The sequence below is a fragment of the Zootoca vivipara genome, chromosome 14 (genome assembly GCF_963506605.1).
Source record: "Zootoca vivipara chromosome 14, rZooViv1.1, whole genome shotgun sequence".
In the NCBI taxonomy this organism is placed as follows: Eukaryota; Metazoa; Chordata; class Lepidosauria; order Squamata; family Lacertidae; genus Zootoca; species Zootoca vivipara.
Window position 1 is genome coordinate 48,739,732 of NC_083289.1, and position 21,427 is coordinate 48,761,158.

Sequence of the window (21,427 nt, forward strand, 5' to 3'; positions counted from 1 at the left end):
CCATCTCGTCCTCTGTCCTCCCCTTCTCCTTGTGCCCTCAATCTTTCCCAACATCAGGGTCTTTTCCAGGGAGTCTTCTCTTCTCATGAGGTGGCCAAAGTTTTGGAGCCTCAGATTCACGATCTGTCCTTCCAGTGAGCACTCAGGGCTGATTTCCTTAAGAATGGATAGGTTTGATCTTCTTGCAGTCCATGGGACTCTCAAGAGTCTCCTCCAGCACCATAATTCAAAAGCATCAATTCTTCGGCAATCAGCCTTCTTCATGGTCCAGCTCTCACTTCCTGTCTATAATAGAAGAAGTGTGGCATGCAATTTTTCAGGTGTGTGCTTTGTCGTTATTTTATTGCAGAAAATAGGCAAACTGATTTAAGGTCGGAAAGATGAGAAACATCTCTCCATCCATCCCTCACTGAGAGCTGACTGCCAGTTCAGCTGACTTCTTTATGCAAAGTGTCAACTTCTCCATTGCCTCAGATGGTGAAATATTTTGAACTGGTCCCAGGCTTGTCCGAAGCAGCAGCAGCAGCAGCAGCAGCAGCAACAACAACAACAATAGGCGGCTTCCAACAAAATATTTAAAATACATTAAAACATCAGTCATTAAAAACTTCCCTAAACAGGGTTGCCTTCTGGGCAACTGAGTAGGATTTGAACTCGGGTTTCTCCGCTCCATCCCAGCATTTCCAATCCACTGCTCCATAAAGCTCTCTTTCCCCTCTGTTAGGCTGGGGCAAGGGGCAATGTTTTCCCCACGTGCTTGTTTGTCGTGCCTGGGAGAAAGGGTCTGGCTTTCCATGGACCCAAATGAACATATCAGGCAGGCGAGTGCAAAGGGCAAGCATTTCCAGGTAGCTCTCAGTTTATGCAGAAAAGCAAACACATTTGAAGTTCAGGCAGGGCCAGACAAACATTGCATTGTGAGAGAGAGAGTGAAATGCAAGTAAACACAGCCCATCTGCAAAAGGAGAGTTTTGTGGCAATGTCAGCAGAACAAGAAGGAAGCGAGAAAATAAAAACATGCAACGTATTGCCACGTAGTATTATTATTTTCTAATAAAAGCCTTGTCATGAGGACTAGCAGCGTGAGCGTGGAGGGCGTGTCAGAGAAAGAAAGGGCTCTTGCGCTCGGATCCTGCTTGCGGACTTCCCACAGGCAACTGGTTGGCCACTGTGAGAACAGGATGCTGACCAGATGGGCCCTTGGCCTGCTCCAGCTGCAGGCTCTTCTTCTGCTCTTCAGTCCTTATGTGTGTACTGCAGTGAACCAATGGCTGCAATGTTGCCATGGACTGGTTGGACGCAGAAGAACGGTGGGAGGAACCCGCTGGGGAACCCCCAGGGGAAGGAGGCTCGGAGCCTGGGGACTGGCGGTGGGACAACAATGAGCAGTCAAAGGGAGACAACTGGGAGGAGGAGCTATCAGAAGCTGAGGAGAGGACAGGGCTTTGTGAGCAGGGCGAGTCTGTGGCAGAGAGAAGTCCAGGATCAGAAGCAGAGGCTGGAGATGAGCAGGGCCAAGAAGCAAAAACGAGGCAGACTGCTGTAGAAGCCAGGGTCTCTTCCCCCTCCTGCTGCAACAAACTCCCCTCCTTTTTTAATATTTAATTTTTCAACAGTATTCTTACTCAATTAAAACATTTTCAATTTTTCATACATCTGGGATTACTGGTTTCCAATATTTCTCTATTCTTCCTACTGCATCTAATTACATTATTCAAATTTATTTCATATCCGTTTTTAACTTTAGCCTTATTACAAGTGTTATAGCAATCCTGCTAACTTTTTTTAAAAAAATATCTACAGTGGTCTTTCAGATACTCTATACATTTCCCCCCACTCTCTTACTGAATTTCTTATCATCTTGGTGCCTGATCTTCACAGTCAATTTTGCCATTTCGGCATAGTCCATCATCTTGGTCGTCCGTCCTTCCTTCGTTGGGACTTCCCCTGGTCTCCTAGAACCAGAAGAGGAATGAAGCGGGAGGAGCAAAGGCAGGCACACAGTCATCATCTCAGACCATTTGAGAGAGATCCAGGAGGCAGTGGTGGCTACCAACCTTTAAAAGAGGGTTGGCGAAATTCCTGGAGGAGAGGGCTATCGATTACTCAGGAGGGTGATGTGCTGAATCCGCTTTCAGGGGCAGCATACATCTGGGTACCAGTTGCTGGAGGTGCTGAACTGAAAAATGGCTATTGCATTCATGTGCTGCTTATTGGCTTATTTTGTTATTTATTCAAACGACTACAGTGGTATTTAATCCATCCTGGAAGTCCGTTCCAAAACCAAAGCGTTCCAAAAACAAGGCGTGCTTTCCCATAGAAAGTAATGCAAAATGGATCAATCCCTTCCAGACTTTTAAAAACAACCCCTAAAGCAGCAATTTAACATGAATTTTACTATCTAACCAGACCATTGATCCATAAAATGAAAGCAATAAACTATGTACTGTGGTCACACAGTCAGTCAGTAGCTGAACTGGGTCACACAGTCACAAAAACAAAAAGAGCCGCAAAAACACAAAATAAATAGCAAAAACAGACAGACCTCAGTGTAACACTCAAAACGGAAGTGTGGCACTCAAAACAGAGCATGTTCGGCTTCCAAAAAAAGTTTGCAAACCCGAAAACTTAGTTCGCAGTGTTTGGGTTCCAAGTTGTTTGAGTACCAAGGCGTTTCAGAAACAAGGTACCACTGTATTTATGTATGCAACAACAACAGTGCAGCTACTACAGTGGAACCTCGGTTTATGAACACCTCGGTTTACGAATTTTCGGTTTACGAACGCCGCGGACCCATCTGGAACGGATTAATTCACTTTCCATTACTTTCAATGGGAAAGTTCGCTTCAGTTTATGAACGCTTCAGTTTATGAACAGACTTCCGGAACCAATTACACCCATGCTTCGGGTTAAGTACACTTCAGGTTGAGTACTCCGCGGACCCGTCTGGAACGGATTAATCCACTTTCCATTACTTTCAATGGGAAAGTTCGCTTCAGTTTATGAACGCTTCAGTTTAAGTACTTCGCGGACCATCTGGAACGGATTAATCCACTTTCCATTACTTTCAATGGGAAAGTTCGCTTCAGTTTATGAACGCTTCAGTTTATGAACAGACTTCCGGAACCAATTGTGTTCATAAACTGAGGTACCACTGTACTGGCCCAGAGATGGAAAGAAGATAAAGTCCCGACCAGAGACGAATGATTGATGAAGATGATGGACTATGCCGAAATGGCGAGAATGACCGGGAGAAGCAGAAAGCAGGAAGAGAAGAACTTTAAGAAGGAACAGGAAAAATTTATAATGCATTTAAGAGAACACGGCAAACAACTCAAAACTTTGGCAGGATTTGAGTAACGCTTGTAATGTACTAAGCAACTAAGGGGGGGAGTGGACTACTTTAAAAAAACAGAGAAAATAAGTGAAGCAGTTGAAAAAAGATTGATAACGGTAACCATGTAAGGGCGAAGGGGAGTCAAAGGATTCAGGGAACCCTAAATGATGGTGTTGGTGTTTAATGTTTGAATTTAAATTTGCAATGTAAAACTTAATAATAAAAAAGATTTTTATTTTATTTTAAATGTTATTTGTTGCATTTATATCCCATCTTTTCCACCAAGGAGCTCAAGGTGGAGCTTGTGGGTCTCCCCCCTCCTCATTTCATCCCAACACCCCTATGAAGTAGGTTGAGAGGCAGGGACTGGTTTCCGAGGCCACCCAGCAAGTTTCATCTCTGAGTGGGGATTTGAACCCTGGTCCCTCTCGGCTCCTCGTCCCTCCTACACTCTAACCACGACACTGGCTTGTCAGAGGAAGCCAACTGGCTGTTTTGAGAACAGGCGCAGGCCTTGGGCCTGTTCCAGCTACTTCTCACGCTCTGGAGCTTGCCCCTTTTTTTGCCAAGTTGGCAATAATTTGGCACGTGTTTGTTTCGCCCTGGAAATTCCCAGGTGTGCAGTTTTGCTGCCATGCCGTGTTCCAGCGCTGAGGCCTAGCGGTGAACAGAGATTGTGGGAGTCATTGCCGGTGTGTCCTTGTCCGCATATACAGTGTGTCCTCTCCAAGGCCAGCGGTGATGCAAGGAACTCCTTCTGCTCCAAAGCTCAGCTGCACAGAGCTGGAAACGTCATTGCCTCGCCGGCTTGAGCCCTGGAGATAGCGGAAGAGCCATGCGCAGAGGAGCTGGCGGGCCAGTTCGGAGCATGTCACACTCCGGCACACGGATGTGCGAGAGGGATTACCTGTGCTACTGAACGGAACAGGAAAGCTCTTTGACAAAACTGCGCGCCCACAATGTGACCTGACCCAGGAGCTCATCCTCAAGGCTTTTCTCACAGGTCAAAAGCAATGAGTCACTCTCCCTACGCACATGCGTAGGTTTGTGGGTGGAAACTGCCGCCGCTCGCTCGGAGAGGAGAAGCTCCAAGCGCTGCTCCTGGGTGTCGCTGAACTACAACTCCCATCTCCCCGGCAAGCATGGCCAATAGGCCCAAGGGTGTCGGGAGTTGTAGCTCAGCAACATCTGGAGGGCTGAAGGCACAAACGCAAGGGAAGACAGGAAAAGGAATTGATCTTTTGGCGTGGCGGCAAGCAGACTTCGGAACTCCCTGCCTATTGACATCAGGGTCAACATTTTTTATTTGGCAAGCCTACTCAGATAGGTGAAATGTAGACGTGGGTTTTCATCTCCTTTTTAGCTCATCGTTGTTTTTCGGTTATTTTTTTAATGGACAATTTGATTGTTTCATTCTTCTTGTAAACTGCTCCGAGGTTTTTTCCTTACAATATAAATTTTAGGCAGGAAAGGAAAGCTCGTAGCTCAGGGAAGGAATCTAACTCGGTGGTGAAACATCTGTTTTGTGTGCAGAAGGTGCCCAATTTAAATCCCTGTTGTTGTTGTTGTTGTTGTTGCTGCTGCTGCTGCTGCTGCTGCTGCTGCTGCTGTCGTTGTCGTTGTCATTTTCCCTGATGGGACTCAAAGCGGCTTGTAAATAAAAATAAGAGCCACTAACAACATAGGAAAAACAATTAAACATCGGTGGAATCAAAACAGTGTGTGTGTCCCTGGAGATGGGCCAGTGGTCCAACTAGACAACAGACTTACTGCATTCCAAGGCTGCAACAAAAGCAATATGGGCAAGAGGTGGAGCCACTGACCCATGAGACCATCGGCTATTTCATTAAAGGGCCAGTCATGGTGTAATGGTTAGAGTAGGCATCCCCAAACTTTGCCCTCCAGATGTTTTGGACTACAATCCCCATCATCCCTGACTTGTTAGCTAGGGATCATGGGAGTTGTAGGCCAAAACATCTGGAGGGCCGCAGCATGGGCGTAGGCAGGGGGGGCAGGAGGGGGCAGCTGCCCCCCCCTAGAAGCAAAAAAAATTAATGTATTTTACAGACCATAACCAGCACTTTTCCCCTCCAAAAACTGAAGTGGAAAAGGCTTTGCTTTAGCAAGAGCAGCTAAGTCTCCGCTTGCTGGGGGGGGGGGGGGACACAGCAGTAACAAAAACACATCAAATAAATAAAGCAAAGTGGCTACCAGTAGTTAAGCAGTTAAGACAATGGAGCATATATCCCCAGGCAAGATTTGATAGCTGACCATTTCACCCTATTGTTCTTAAGTGGGACTTGTTAATGAGCATTCAGGAGCATTAAGAGTTCTATTGGTGATTTAATGAGGGTGCAGACTCAGAGGATTCAATTTGACTAAGGTGGCTCTGCAAGGCTAAAAGGAAGTGAATAAGAAAGGGGGGGCTGTAACTTTGACAGACACAGTGATGTTTATAAAAAGCATTGGTGTTCCAGTCTGCCCCTCCTCCTGCATCTGTATACTGTAAATCAGGGGTGGCCACCTCCCAAGAGACTCTGATCTACTCAGAGTTTAAAACTGGGGGTGATCTACCCCCTTTTGGGGGGTTCAGGTCAAAGCTGTTGAGTTTTTTTTAAAAGGAAGGGAAGCCCTGTTTTGGGGGGTTTAGGTCAAACTTGTTGAGCTTCTTTTAGGAGGGAGGGAGGCCCATTTTTGTTTAGGGCTTCAGGTCATAGTTCAATTTTTTTGAGGGAGGAGGAATCACAATCTACCTGTTGGACGTGCCTGCTGTAAATCAAGCAGAGAGAAAGCTGCTTACAAGGCTTCTGTACATGCAGAGTTCCAGCATCACAGCGTCACCCAGAGGCACCCACAAATATGAGTTATCCCTCTCTCTATTTCTTCCTTCCTTCCCTCCCTCTTCCATCCTTAATAAAATACGGGGGGGGGGGCAGATAAGCCCCACATAGAAAGCCCATCAACATGGGGGGATGACTCTTTCAAATACGGTATTTACCAGTAATTGGGGGGGGGGAGAGTCACCTAGGCCTCTAGGTGTTGGCTGCTATGCCTAGGAGTAGGACAATTCAAGAAAGCAGAACGATGCATATGGTATGGTAATATATCAATAGAATCGTAGAATTGTAGTCGGAAGGGACCACAAGGGTCATCTAGTCCAACCCGCTGCAATGCAGGATTTTTTTCCTAAGGTGGGGCTTGAACCATGGTTGAAATATTATGCTGATATGCAGCAACGCCTCAGAGCTGTCGGAGCTGCGGCCATGCCTTGCCCCGCCCTCGCCCGCCCTTCCACCCCCTCTCGCCTGCCCGACCCTCCCGTCCTCTCCAGCCAAGCAGGGTAGCCGCCAACGCTACCAGCCCCAGAAGCACAAGGTGGCCGCTGCTGCCACCGCCACGATGTCATCAGGCCCGTTGGCCCTTTAGCCCCGCCCACTTTGTGGCCCCTCCCCTTCTGTGCCTTGGCCCCGCCCCTGAACGACCATGGCTTGCCCCCCCCCCCTAGTTTTGATCCTGGCTACGCCCCTGGGCCGCAGTTTGGGGATGCCTGGGTTAGAGTGTCGGACTAGGAGCTGGGAGACCCGGGTTCAAATGCTGCACTCAGCCATGAAGCTTGCAGACCAGTCACTGCATCTCAGTTTAACTTACCTCACAGGGTTGTTGTTTTAAGGATTAAATGACATGGGGGAGGGCCATGTACAGTGGTACCTCGGGATGCGGAGCCGAGCCGTTCCGGGATGCCGTTCACACCCCGAAAAGTCTGTAACCTGAGCGCTGCTTTCACGCATGCACAAAAGCGCAATAGAGTGCTTCTGCGCATGTGTGAAGCGCGCAGAAGGCTTCTGCGCATGCTGCGGAACCCGGGAGTAAACACTTCCAGGTCCAGCGTGTTCGCAACCCGGAAAAAGGCAACCCACAGCAGACGCAACCCGAGGCATAATAATAATAATAATAATAATAATAATAATAATAATAATAATATATTTATACCCCGCCCATCTGGCCAGGTCCCCCCCCCCGCCACTCTGGGCGGCTTCCACCACACATTAAAATACATTAAAATATCACAGATTAAAAGCTTCCCTAAACAGGGCTGCCTTTAGGTATTTTCTAAACGTCAGGTAGGGACCCAGGTGGCGCTGTGGTTAAACCACTGAGCCTAGGACTTGCTGATCAGAAGGTCGGCGGTTCGAATCCCTGTGACGGGGGGAGCTCCCGTTGCTTGGTCCCAGCTCCTGCCAACCTAGCAGTTCGAAAGCACGTCAAAATGCAAGTAGATAAATAGGAACCGCTACAGCGGGAAGGTAAACGGCGTTTCCATGTGCTGCTCTGGTTTGCCAGAAGCGGCTTTGTCATGCTGGCCACATGACCTGGAAGCTATACGCCGGCTCCCTCGGCCAATAATGTGAGATGAGCGCGCAACCCCAGAGTCGGTCACAACTGGACCTAATGGTCAGGGGTCCCTTTACCTTTACCTAAACGTCAGGTAGTTGTTTATCTCTCTGACCTCTGATGGGAGGGCGTTCCATAGGGCGGGTGCCACTACCGAGAAGGCCCTCTGCCTGGTTCCCTGTAACTTGGCTTCTTGCAGTGTATGACTGTACATACCCTCTAACATTTCTGCAATGAAAATAGGGGTGTCATTATATTATATTATATTAATTATAATATAATATAATATAATATAATATCATATAATATATGACTGGGTTTCCCCAGCCACTCTGGCCAGCTTCCAACATATATAAAAACATAATTAAAACATCAAACACTAAAAAACATCCCTATATAGGGTTGCCTTCAGATGTCTTCTAAAGGTTATATAGCTACTTATCTCCTTGGCTTGGGGGGCCCATACCCTCCAACATTTCTCCCATGAAATTAGCGACGTCCTAAGGAACGGCGGGACATACTGGGATCAAATCAGAAACCGGGACGGCTTCTGTAAGTCCGGGACTGTCCCTGGAAAATAGGGACACTTGAAGGGTCTGCATGTATACCCCATTGAACTCCCTGGAGGAAATGGTGGGTTATAAATGCAATAGATAAATAAACACACACACCCCCCCCTTATTTAGCTAGGGCAGCCCCCTGCACAGAAGAGGACACAAGTTTTTGCTTAAAATTTGCCTAGGCTACTTTAGCTGCATAGCTGCAACCCTAATAGAGAGACTCACAGGTGTGTGGGATGTTGTTAGAGAAGGGACTGATCCATTCCGTGTCTCTCCTCCAGGAAACAGAGCTTCCTTTCTCTGATTTTGTGCTCTGTTCCTCAAACCTAAGGCAATAGCCCAGGATCCTTCAGCGCCTGCGGGTTCAAAGCAGATCATCCCCGGCCATCCTGCAGGGGTTAACGAGCAGGAGCCTTTGTATGCGCACTTGCCTCATTAAGGAAATTAAACGGCCTGAGGCTATTGATTGTTCTGCACGTGACACTCCCTAGTCCTGGTGCTTCGGCCTGACCCGACCTGTTTGTGGGGTGGTTAAAAAAAACGCAACAACAACCAGAACTCAGGCTGATCGGGTGTCAAAGCCTACAGCTGCGCATGAGAACCAGGCAGGGTTCTCCAACCAAGGACCCTCTGGGACAGGGGTCCCCAAACTAGGGCCCGGGGGCCAGATGCGGATGGCAGCTAACAGATTGAGGTTGAATCCTGACAAGACAGAAGTACTGTTTGTGGGGGACAGGAGGCGGGCAGGTGTGGAGGACTCCCTGGTCCTGAAGGACCAGGTGCGCAGCCTGGGAGTCATTCTGGACTCACAGCTGTCCATGGAGGCGCAGGTCAATTCTGTGTACAGGGCAGCTGTCTATCAGCTCCACCTGGTACGCAGGCTGAGACCCTACCTGCCTGCAGACTGTCTCGCCAGAGTGGTGCATGCTCTGGTTATCTCCCGCTTGGACTACTGCAATGCGCTCTACGTGGGGCTACCTTTGAAGGTGACCCAGAAACTACAACTAATCCAGAATGCGGCACCTAGACTGGTGACTGGGAGCGGCCGCCAAGACCACATAACACCGGTCTTGAAAGTTCTACATTGGCTCCCAGTACGTTTCCGAGCACAATTCAAAGTGTTGGTGCTGACCTTTAAAGCCCTAAACGGCCTCGGTCCAGTATATCTAAAGGAGCGTCTCCACCTCCATCGTTCTGCCCGGACACTGAGGTCCAGCTCCGAGGGCCTTCTTGCGGTTCCCTCATTGCGAGAAGCCAAGTTGCAGGGAACTAGACAGAGGGCCTTCTCGGTGGTGGCGCCTACCCTGTGGAACGCCCTCCCATCAGATGTCAAAAAGGAAAACAGCTACCAGATTTTTAGAAGACATCTGAAGGCAGCCCTGTTTAGGGAGGCTTTAATGTTTAAGAAATTAGTGTATTTTAATGTTTCTGTTGGAAGCCGCCAGAGTGGCTGGGGAAACCCAGCCAGATGGGCGGGGTATAAATAAATTATTATTATTATTATTATTATTATTATTATTATTATTATTATTGCCTTCTAAATCCGGCCCACGGACGGTCAGGGAATCAGCATGTTTTTACATGAGTAGAATGTGTCCTTTTATTTAAAATGCATCTCTGGGTTATTTGTGGGGCATAGGAATTCGTTCATAATTTTTCCCCCAAATATAGTCCGGCCCCCCACAAGGTCTGAGGGACAGTGGACCGGCCCCCAGCTGAAAAAGTTTCCTGACCCCTGCTCTGGGATGTCCTTGAATACAACTTCCATCAGACCCAGCCGGCAATGTCACAACTTATTCCATCAGGCTCATGCGGGCGGTTAAGAACGCCTCTTTTCATAACAAAAAAATTCCTTCAGTAGCACCTTAAAGACCAACTAAGTTTTTATTTTGGTATGAGCTTTCGTGTGCATGCACACTTCTTCAGATACACTGCATGCACACGAAAGCTCATACCAAAATAAAAACTTAGTTGGTCTTTAAGGTGCTACTGAAGGAATTTTTTTATTTTGCTTCAACTCAGACCAACACGGCTACCTACCTGTAACTATATCTTTTTATAACAGTTAGCCGGTTTCTTAAATGAACTTTTTATATATGCAGGTTTTTTTATGGTACGGTTTTCTGTTCTAATTGGGGGTCTGCTGGTGAAGGGCGGGTAATGAATTTAGTAAAATTGTTGTTGTTGTTATCATTCTTCAACGGACAGAGTTAATCGCAAGGCAGTGGCATTCCTACCCGCTTCTCAGAAGAACGCAGAGTGCTGTGACGGCAGCCTAAGGAATAGCCTGTTCTTGAGAAGGCTCAGTGGACCCATAAGAGCTCAGCAACGGGGTCCAAACTAACGTCAGCGGTGCGTAGAGGAGGGAGCCGAGAAATAATAGTTACAAGCCATTTCTCTCCCCCCCCCCATCTTTCTCTGTCTCGGCAGCAGGGGGAGGGAACAGAATCGGAATCTTAGTGGAAGGGACCACGAGGGTCATCTAGCCCAACCTCTTGCAAGGCAGAGGTTGAACCCACATCCCTGATATTAAGTCTAATGCTCAGAGGAGGAGAATAGCAATTTTTTGGGGGGGGGACTGGGAAGGGGAGTCCTGGTGCAATGGCATTCAGGGTGATCCTAGCCTGAATGAAACAGAACATAGGAGACTGCCCTGCATGGAATCAAACCACCAGTCCATCTAGCTCAGGGGCCAGCAAACTTTTTCAGCAGGGGGGCTGGTCCACTGTCCCTCAGACCCTGTGGGGGGGCAGACTATTTTTTTGGGGGGGATGAACGAATTCCTTTGCCCCACAAATAATCCAGAGATGCATTTTAAATAAAAGGACACATTCTACTCATGATTCCCGGACCATCCGCGGCCCAGATTTAGAAGGCCGGATTGGGCCGGATCCAGCCCCCGAGCCTTAGTTTGCCTAGCCATGATCTAGCTCAATATAGTCTACACTGACTGGCAGCCATGGCTCTCTAGGATTCCTGGAGATCTTTGTTGAAATCATATATGTGACTGACACCCTTCTTTGGAAATTAAGCCAATGTCCAGACTTTAACTTTCAAAAACTTTGCTTGCAGAAACGTATACATAGTATTTACAGTTCCGTTTAAACGCATAGTTGGCGCAGCACCAGAAATACCGTGTTTCTCATATTATAAGACATGTCTTATATTTATTTTTTCCTAAAAAAAAACCACTATGGCTTATTTTCAAGGGATGTCTTATTTTTTTCCTCCTCCTCCTGCCACAGCTGGCATTGCTGCTGCGCCTATCACTATGTCTTATTTTCGGGGTATGGCTTATATTCCTTGAATGCTTAAAATCCTGCTATGGCTTATTTTATGGGTATGTCTTAAAATATGAGAAACAGGGTAGCTTGTGCGTGTGCGTATGGGAGCGTGTTCCCCTGTCCTCTGGCCCGCGCGTGCGCACAAGCTATTTCTGGTGCCGCGCCGACCCGGAGATGGGCAACCGCACTGCGGCACACCAGTATGAGTGGGTGGCGGGAGGGGTCGGCGGGGGCCACACAATTAGCTCGGGTGGGTCGCATGGGCCATAGTTTGGGGACCCCTGATCTAGTCCTTTGCTTCAGGCGGCAACAAGACGTATTTGGCCAGCGCAGAGAGAGAAAGGGGTATTGTTACTCACTACTGCAATACGGGGCTGCCTCTGAAGGCGGTTCGGAAACTTCAGTTGGTGCAGAATTCGGCGGGGCAGGTTGCAAGGCGGCCCGAGAACAGAACACCAGTCCTGGCCTGACCACACTGGCTGCCAATTTTGGGTGCAATCCAAAGTGCTGGTTTTGACCTATAAAGCATTAAACGGCTCCGGACCGCAATACCTCAAAGACTGCCTCTCCATATGAACCAACCTGGACCCTGAGATCATCTTCTGAGGCCCTTCTTGATGCGCCTCCTTCATGAGAGCTCCGGAAGGTGGCAACGTGAGAACGGGACCTTTTCTGCAGGGGCTCCGCGTTTGTGGAATGCTCTCCCCAGGGAGGTTTGGCTGGCAATTTCCATATACAGTGGACGCTCGGGTTGCGAACGTGATCCGTGTGGGAGGCACGTTTGCAACCCGCGCCTGTGCATCTGCGCATGTGGGGGTTGTGATTTGGCGCTTCTGCGCAGGCACAAAGTGTGATTTAGTGATTCTGCACATGCGCGCGCGCCAAAACCCGGAAGTAGCCCGTTTGGGTACTTCCCGGTTCGGCGTGGGACACAAGCTGAAAAGACGCAACCTGAAGCGTCTGTAACCCAAGGTATGACTATATATATGTGTGTGTGTGTGTGTGTGTGTGGGCGCGCGTGTGTGTATTCCATATACTGTATAAAACGTTTCTCTTCAACCCGGCCTTTGGCCCAGTCTTTTTTTAAAATAGAATGATCTTTTATTTTTTTTCTTTGCTTTCTTTTACACCAGTTTTAATTAATGTGTTTTTATTGTAAATCACTTAGAGTTGTCTTGGTAAAATAAATAGATTTTACAGATACTAATAGTATTTTAAAAAAAGAAAACCTGTGTTGTGTACAATTTACACTTCTGGTCAAACAGGTTTCGTAGGCTTTTTGTACTGCTTCAAAATATTGCAAAACTTGTTTGGCTGCAGGGAACAATGGGACAAAAAGAGAAATGCGTGTGCCAGGCAAAACCCAGGGCAATGACATCCTTGTCGTGCCTTATCCAGCTCACTCACGCAAGCCACCTTCTCCTGTGTCCAGCCATGGGTCAATACCCACTAGGGAGCCTCTCCAACCGGCTAGATCAGGGGTGGCCAACTCCCAAGCGACTGCAGTCTACTCACAGAGTTAAAGACTAGCAGTGATCTACCCCCTTTTGGGGGGTTCAGGTCAAAGTTGTTGAACATTTTTTAGGGAAGAGGGAAGCCCATTTCTTGGGTGTTCAGGTCAAAGTTTTTGAGCTTTTTTTTTTAGGAAGGAAAGCCCTGTTATGGGGGGTTCAGGTCAAACTTGTTGAGCTTCTTTTAGGGAGGAGGAAAGGCCCTTTTAGGGGGTGAAGGGCCAAAATGTTGAGCTTTTTTTAGGGGAGCCAAAGTTGTTCAGCTTCTTTGGGCGGAGCCACTGATCTACCAGTGATCTACCACAGATGTCCAGTGATCTACTGGTAGATCACGATCTACCTGTTGGACGTGCCTGGGCTAGATCAATTCATCCCTTTTTCTTTCGACTGAAGTAGCGTTGCCGTATTTCAAAAAGTGAAAATCGGGACACCAAAGTTTTTCTCTCCTCCATCCATCCCAAATAAAAGAGTTTTTGAGCTATTTTAAATGGAATTCTCCAAAATCTACACTGCCGACATGGGCTGCCATACGTCCGAATTTCCCCAGACAATTTCAGCGATTTCCGCCCAGACGCTGTTTACGAGGATTGAATACAGGCTATGCCCGTATGGCAACCCTAAACTGAAACATCACCTGGAGCGAAAACAAAATTATGGCAAAAGCTTTCTATGTTTATTTTGTCTTCTCTTGTTAAAGGCACAGGGTGGGAAATAGAGGTGGTGATAATAGTCCAAACTGACAAGATGATTGGACGAAGAATTTATCGGAATATCCTCCCCCCCTCCCCCCACTGAATCGCAAACAGAATGCTCCTTTCCTTCTCCTTGCCAATCTTTTATGATGTCGACAGCCTGGGCAAAGCAAAGCAATAATGTGGCACCATATGACAGATTGAGCTGTACTAGAGAATGAGCTAGAGATGAGCTGGCGGCAGACATTGCCCATTCCTGATACCAATATGAGGCACTCTGGGAATTGTACCACGGATAGAGGAACAGGGGGTCACCTGCCAGTAGGGTTGCCAGCTCAGACCCTGAGATTTCAGGACCCAAACTTGAGACCTAGGGGCAGCCTCTGGTGAGGACATGGGGTGGAGGCCGCTGGTGATATCACTGGGTGGCCTCAGTGATGACACAGGCATGGGCCCTGGAGACGGAGGTTAATTGGGAGAAGGGGAGGGGAGGAGGGCAGACTCCCACCCCACAAGTGCTCTATAATTTGAAGCCAGCTTTTGGTAGGCTGAGGCTAGCGAGTCGCATGCACTGTCGTGTGTGTGTGTGTGTGTGTGTGGATCCCATACCACACAAGTGTTCCAAAAAAGGACATCCCATTTCTTATTGTGAGAGAACAGCGGTCATTTTGGATGCCGTGAGCTTGCACAATTTCACGGTGCAATTTTCCCCTGGAAACAATGCTTTTGCGGGGGGGCTGCGATCTCATACAGCACCCCAAAACATGTGTTTTGGGGTGCCATGCCTGGGGGGGAAGCACTTTGGGGGGGGGGAACTGTGGCACGAAATCATGCGAAATCATGGCAACGAAGATGGCCATTGTACTGCGGCAAGAATGTTATTTGCCCCAAAATGGAAAGAAGCAGAAGTCCCAGCAAAGGAAGAATGGATACAAAAACTTATGGAATATGCAGAAACGGCGAAACTTACCAGAAGACTAACAAAGCAAGATAACAATTTTTTATATATATAAAAGAATGGAAATGGTTTGTTGAATATTTACAGACAAATTGTAAACAGATAAAAACATTGGCAGGATTATTGTAATAACCTGCAGTTTCATAAGAATATATATTGAAAGAAGATGAATAAATGAGCAAATTGGGTTCATTTGGATATGCAGAAGATATTAAAAATAAATTTAAGGAACCACAGAAAGAGGGAGAAAGAAGTCAAGTTTTGAAAAGTCAGCATGGCTGTAAAATTAGTGAAATGTATAAACAACAAACAAAGATTTTATTTAATTTTTTAAAGATGGTCGTCGTACTCTCGCGATAAAAAAAAGGAAGATGGTGTCCCGGATTTTAGCTTCAAAGTGTTCGAGGGTTTGAGATTCTGTCCCCCCACACCTGTCCCCTGGAGACTTCAGGTGGGGCAGGGGGTTGTGGAAAGCATTAACACCAGCCCCCCAGGGGAAAAGATAAATCAAAAACTCAGAGAGTGCCACAAGCTCGAAAGACTGCCATTGCTCCACAAAGCCAGGCCCTAAATAGGAAGCCTTTCGAGGAGAGCTGGTGGTTTTCCTGAGTGTGTGGAAGAACCATTTCAATAACCTTAAACCACATCCCTGCCCAGGTGGATACTCTCGGGAGCCCATCGCACAGGGATGGCTGCCCGGAGAGAGCTGGGCGTTCCTTGATGCAGCGGGCCGATTAAGTGGCCAGCTCTTCAGTGAAGCACTAACTATGGACAGACGTTTTCATATCCCTCCCCTTCTGCCTTATGCTAGGGCCGGGCTCAATAATATATGATGGGGGCCGGCCCTACCATAAGGCAGAGTGAAAGGGCTTCCTTAGGCGGCAGATGCCGAGGAGGCGGGGATCAAAGGCGAGGGCAGAGCTGCGAAAGGACAGAAGGAAATGTTGTCAGAAGAGAACCACGCCCAAAGGCTCACCTGACCCAGCATCTCTGTTCTCACAGAGGCCACCCAGAGGCTCATGGGAGGCCCTCAAACACCACTCCCTAATCTGTAGTTCTCTTGAGCCGTGGAGGACACAGGATGGCCCTGGTTGTTCCCATGGTCTTGTGTTTTCCTCCTGGCTGGTTTATGCTTATTCAGACTCCTTACACAATGTCTCCCTGCCTTTGCTGCCAAGTCAACAGAGCGGACCTCTCCGAGGAGCGCAAGCAAGGATTTTGTTGCTCAGAGAAGCTGGCTATTTTTAACACACACCCACACACCCCGAGCTATTAATAGTCCACATCATTAGCGATAGACGCTAATCAATATCCAATTTGTCTGCTCCCAAAGGAACAGTCGTTCTCTAGATCTCTTGTTGCCAGTTAACCGCATGAACGAAGATTACGGATCAGGCCGGGAAGAGAAGGGGGGCGCGTTGTCGGGATGCTTGTGTGAGATGTGTCTGGCCAATAAACCTCCTGTCAGAGTCACTCAGGCGGGAAAAACAATGCGGTCTAGGTAATTAGATTTCATTTCCTTGGTTTCAAGTGCCTACTGGAGAGATGCTTTCCTATCAGTCCCCACCCAACGCCAGGTTTCTGCTTTTTAACAGATGCTTTTGAGCAGGGGTCCCCAAACTAAGGCCCGGGGGCCAGACGTGGCCCAATCGCCTTCTAAATCCGGCCTGTGGAAGGTCCGGGAATCAGCATGTTTTTACATGGGTAGAATGTGTCCTTTTATTTAAAATGCATCTCTGGTTTTTTTGTGGGGCATAGGAATTCGTTCATATTTTTTTTCAAAATATGGTCCGGCCCCCCACAAGGTCTGAGGGACAGTGGACCGACCCCCTGCTGAAAAAGTTTGCTGACTCCTGCTTTTGAGCAAGGCCCCGAGTAGTGAAGGGACGGCTGTTTGTTGGGACTGGGAGGCAGGGAGGTCAACAGTAGGGGGCGCCAGAGCTAATGACAGGTGGAGGCAAGGAATTATGACTATATTGTTGTTGTTGCTGCTGCTGCTGTTGCTATTGTTGTTGCATGGGTGTTAGGGATGGAGTAATTCCTCTGGTGGGGGACACATCATGCTCCTTCTGCGGTAGTTTCTCCACTCTTGGTCCCCACCCTGCACTCAGCTCTCAACTGTGGCCCATAGAAGCTGCCGGCATGAGACAGCAGCCACATCCTGGGTATGGCTTTGACTGGCCAGCTAAACCAGGTGAGGGTAGCTGGTGGGCCTCGAGCCCTCGGTGAGTTGGGGACTTCCCCTGCAAACGAAGACAGGCTCTGGCGGATTGAGTAAATGAGACCAAGAGTGGGTCCAACAGTCAAGAAGGTGGTTTCGGCACTTTCTGTAGAGGAAAGGGATGGACACATGGGGCTCGTCCACCTGGGAAGGTAGCCAGGGCCGGGTTTAGGTTTGACGAGGCCCTCAGCTCCTGGAGGTCATGGGGCCCTTTCTATGTCCAGCTGTCCTTTGTCAACAGCAAATGGTCGCTGTTTTGTTGTGTTGAATATATGCTATATGGTAATTTGAATATATGCTATATGGTAATTTGAATTCTGGTGCTGGAGGAGACTCTTGAGAGTCCCATGGACTGCAAGAAGATCAAACCTATCCATTCTGAAGGAAATCAGCCCTGAGTGCTCACTGGAAGGACAGATCCTGAAGCTGAGGCTCCAATACTTTGGCCACCTCATGAGAAGAGAAGACTCCCTGGAAAAGACCCTGATGTTGGGGAAGATTGAGGGCACTAGGAGAAGGGGACGACAGAGGACGAGATGGCTGGACAGTGTTCTCGAAGCTACGAACATGAGTTTGACCAAACTGCGGGAGGCAGTGCAAGACAGGAGTGCCTGGCGTGCTCTGGTCCATGGGGTCACGAAGAGTCGGACACGACTAAACGACTAAACAACAACAACATATGGTAATTTATGGACCTAATAGGTATCTAAAGCCGTTTGCACGTAACAAAATATGTGTTTTATCAAAGAAATTGTTCAACACAATTGTTGAATTTGGGGGGGGGAGCAAGAGACTGGGGCCCTAAGCTACAGCTTGTTTAGCTTATAAGCAAATCTGGCACGGATAGCCCATCTAGGAGAAGGAAAACTCTGACTCTCAGGGGCATAGGAAGATAGGGGCGGTGGGGGCGGGCTGCCCCGAGTGGTGGGCTCCAAGGGGCACCATCGCAGGTGCCCGCTCCACCCCCAAAACACGTGCCCTGCCCCCGGAACGTGTGTTACACCCCTCCGGGAGGCGCACCCCACCCCCGGAACGCGCCCCATGCCCCTCTGCGAGGCACGCCCCACCCCCGGTGCCGGAGGAGGAAGCTCCGCCACTGCTGACTCTAAACCTCCACTGCCTTGTGGATATCTTTGGAAGAGGAATAGGCTAAGGAGTAAACTCTACAGCAGGCACCCCCAAACTTCGGCCCTCCAGATGTTTTGGACTACAATTCCCATCATCCCTGACCACTGGTCCTGTTAGCTAGGGATCATGGGAGTTGTAGGCCAAAACATCTGGAGGGCTGCAGTTTGGGGATGCCTGATCTACACAAATCCAAGGTGTGGGCCATAAAACAGTTGGGTGGTGTCTTGTATGCCTCCTTCTGGCAACTCCTGCAGCCCAGCTGGCGCCAAATGTCTTGCTCTGCTTTTCTTGGGACCAGTAGGGCCGGCCAAGAGGCTGGGGGGTCTTGTCGCCTGAGCAGCCCAGGACCTCCAGACACGCTGCCCAGGCTTGTGCCCCGAGGAGGTCTCTTGAGAGATCAACACCAACACAATTATATACACCTGTTTGCTTGTCTGGCTATTTAAAAGGATAAGTTTTCATTCTTGTGCCCTGGGGCTCAGCGTTGGCTCCAAGGACATCTGGGTCTTCCTGCTTAATTCTCTTTCCTTATCTATTTTGGCACCTTGTGCCACCCAAACCGACTGTTTCTTGGCTCCCATGTGGGGCTTTGCTTCAGTAAATCTGCACTTTTTTCCCAGAAACGTTTTTGGTTGGTTGGTTTTCCAAACATTTCAGGAGAGAAATAAAAGTTGTGCTGCCTTGGAAAGCTGAGCAGCAGCGGCACAAAACTGTGCCCTTTATCTCCCTGCGGTGGAGAAACTAGGTATTGCAGCGCATGGACCAGTCCAAGCTTTTGCCAACCTGGCAATGTTGCGAGTTGTAATCCAAGACGTCTGGAGGCTCCCATGTTGGAAAAGCCTGTCCTGAATGATATCTCTTCTCAGGATATAGTCACTATCATAATCCTTTCTCAAACCATACAGACATAATCCTCTCTGCCTTGCCATTTTCTTTCGTCAAGCAGTAAAAAATTATACCTGAAGGAAAGCAGCGCTTTACTTTAGAATCATAGAGTTGGAAGAGACCACAAGGGCCATCCAGTCCAACCCCCTGCCAAGCAGGAAACACCATCAAAGCATTCCTGACATATGGCCGTCAAGCCTCTGCTTAAAGACCTCAAAAGAAGGAGACTCCACCACACTCCTTGGCAGCAAATTCCACTGTTGAACAGCTCTTGCTGTGCTCTTACCTTAGGGCTAAAAATAATAATAAATAACATTGCCATTAACGTAAGTATTCTTTTAAACCAGGCATAGGCAAACTCAGCCCTCCAGATGTTTTTGGGACTACAACTCCCATCATCCCTAGCTAACAGAACCAGTGGTCAAGGATGATGGGAATTGTAGTCTCAAAACATCTGGAGGGATGAGTTTGCCTATCCCTGTCTTAAACTGTGTGGAAGTGCATTTTTAGTATTGTTATTATTAATTGCATTTTACCCCCTCTTCCTCCACAAGAAGGACAACAACCCTGCGAGGTAGGTCAGACAAAGAGGCACTGTCTGGCCTGAGGTTGGTGAAAGGGTGGATGATTTGAACTCGGCTCTCCCCACTTCAGCACATTGCATTGGTTTCTTCCTTACGAAAACATTTTCACGAAATGAGGGCAGGAGGAGGCAGGGAAACGCTCCCCAACTTTTCTGTTCACACATACATTTTCAGGTGACTGCTAAGGGGGTGACCTTGGTTTACGACTGGCCCCATAACAAATGAAGCAGCGTGCCCCCTCAGCACCGCTTCCTGCAATGTCTCACCTGTGGTTGGCGCTGCTCCTAATTCTAGTTTACAGGAATAAGATAAAAAATAATAGCAAATCAGGTTCCACACAAGTATAAACACAGACTGGGAGAGAACATGGATTGCTTTGTATAGTTGTGGTCACTGCAGCTCAAAAAGGGGGAATATTCCAGATCAGGTCAAGGTGCAGAAATGGAAAAGCTCATATTACTTGGCCCTTTTTAATTTAGAGGAGGGAGGGGGAAAGTAATGGGGGATGTGGCAGGGGCTTCTAAGATTACAACTATCAAGGAGAAAATGGATGGAGAGGAACCTTTCTGAAGGTAGCCCTGTACAGAGAGGCTTTTAATATCTGATATTTTATTCTGCGCTCACTGGAAGGACAGATCGTGAAGCTGAGGCTCCAATACTTTGGCCACCTCATGAGAAGAGAAGAATCCTTGGAAAAGACCCTGATGTTGGGAAAGATTGAGGGCACTAGGAGAAGGGGACGTCAGAGGACAAGATGGTTGGACAGTGTTCTCGAAGCTACAAACATGAGTTTGACCAAACTGCGGGAGGCAGTGGAAGACAGGAGTGCCTGGCGTGCTCTGGTCCATGGGGTCACGAAGAGTCGGACACGACTAAACGACTAAACAACAACATTTTATTCTGCTTTTCTATTTGCTGGAAGCCATCCAGAGTAACTGGGGCAATCCAGTCAGATGGGTAGGGTATTATTATTATTATTATTATTATTATTATTATTATTATTATTATTATTTTCTCCCATGCTAGGACCTAGTGGGGTCCTGCAATGGAACCAAAAAGTGGGGGGTTCAGAACAGGCAAATTAGGATTTTTCTGCACCTAGCTGACCCCTGTTGGTGCAAAAGATGCAGAGATGGCCATTAACTTAGAAGGCTTAGCAGAGGGGCACTATCAATGGCTACTAGCCATGAGGGCCATATTGCCTATGGGGTCAGAAGTGGCATATCTCTGGGTGCCAGTTGAGGCGAGTCACGAGTGGGGATGGGGCTATTTGTACTCACATCCTGCTTGCAGGCTTCCCAAAGGTCCCTGGTTGGCTAGAGGGTGTTTCCTTTGGCCTGATTTGGCCCCCAGGCTCTCCTGATGTTCTTAAGTCAAGTGGTGTACGCAGGAGCAGGAAGGGTTTGCTCCCAGAGGGAGTTTGAAATGAGTATGTTTAAGACATGGGTAGGCAAACTAAGGCCCCGGGGCCGGATCTGGCCCAATCACCTTCTAAATCTGGCTCACATATGGTCTGGGAATCAGCATGTTGTGTTGTTGTTTTTGTTGTTTTAAGAAAAATATTGACCAAATTTAACAAAATACATCATCAATCAATGTAATCAATTGCACACACACCCTTTTTATACCTTCCCCTCCCTCCCTCTCCCACCCTCCTGAGACTTCCCTCAGCTCCCCCCTCTGGTTTGTTTGCACATATTATTCTCTGCATGTTATAAAATTGCACATATCTTTACCTTGTTGTTGTTTAGTCGTTTAGTCGTGTCCGACTCTCCATGACCCCATGGACCAGAGCACGCCGGGCACTCCTGTCTTCCACTGCCTCCCACAGTTTCGTCAAACTCATGTTCGTAGCTTCGAGAACACTGTCCAACC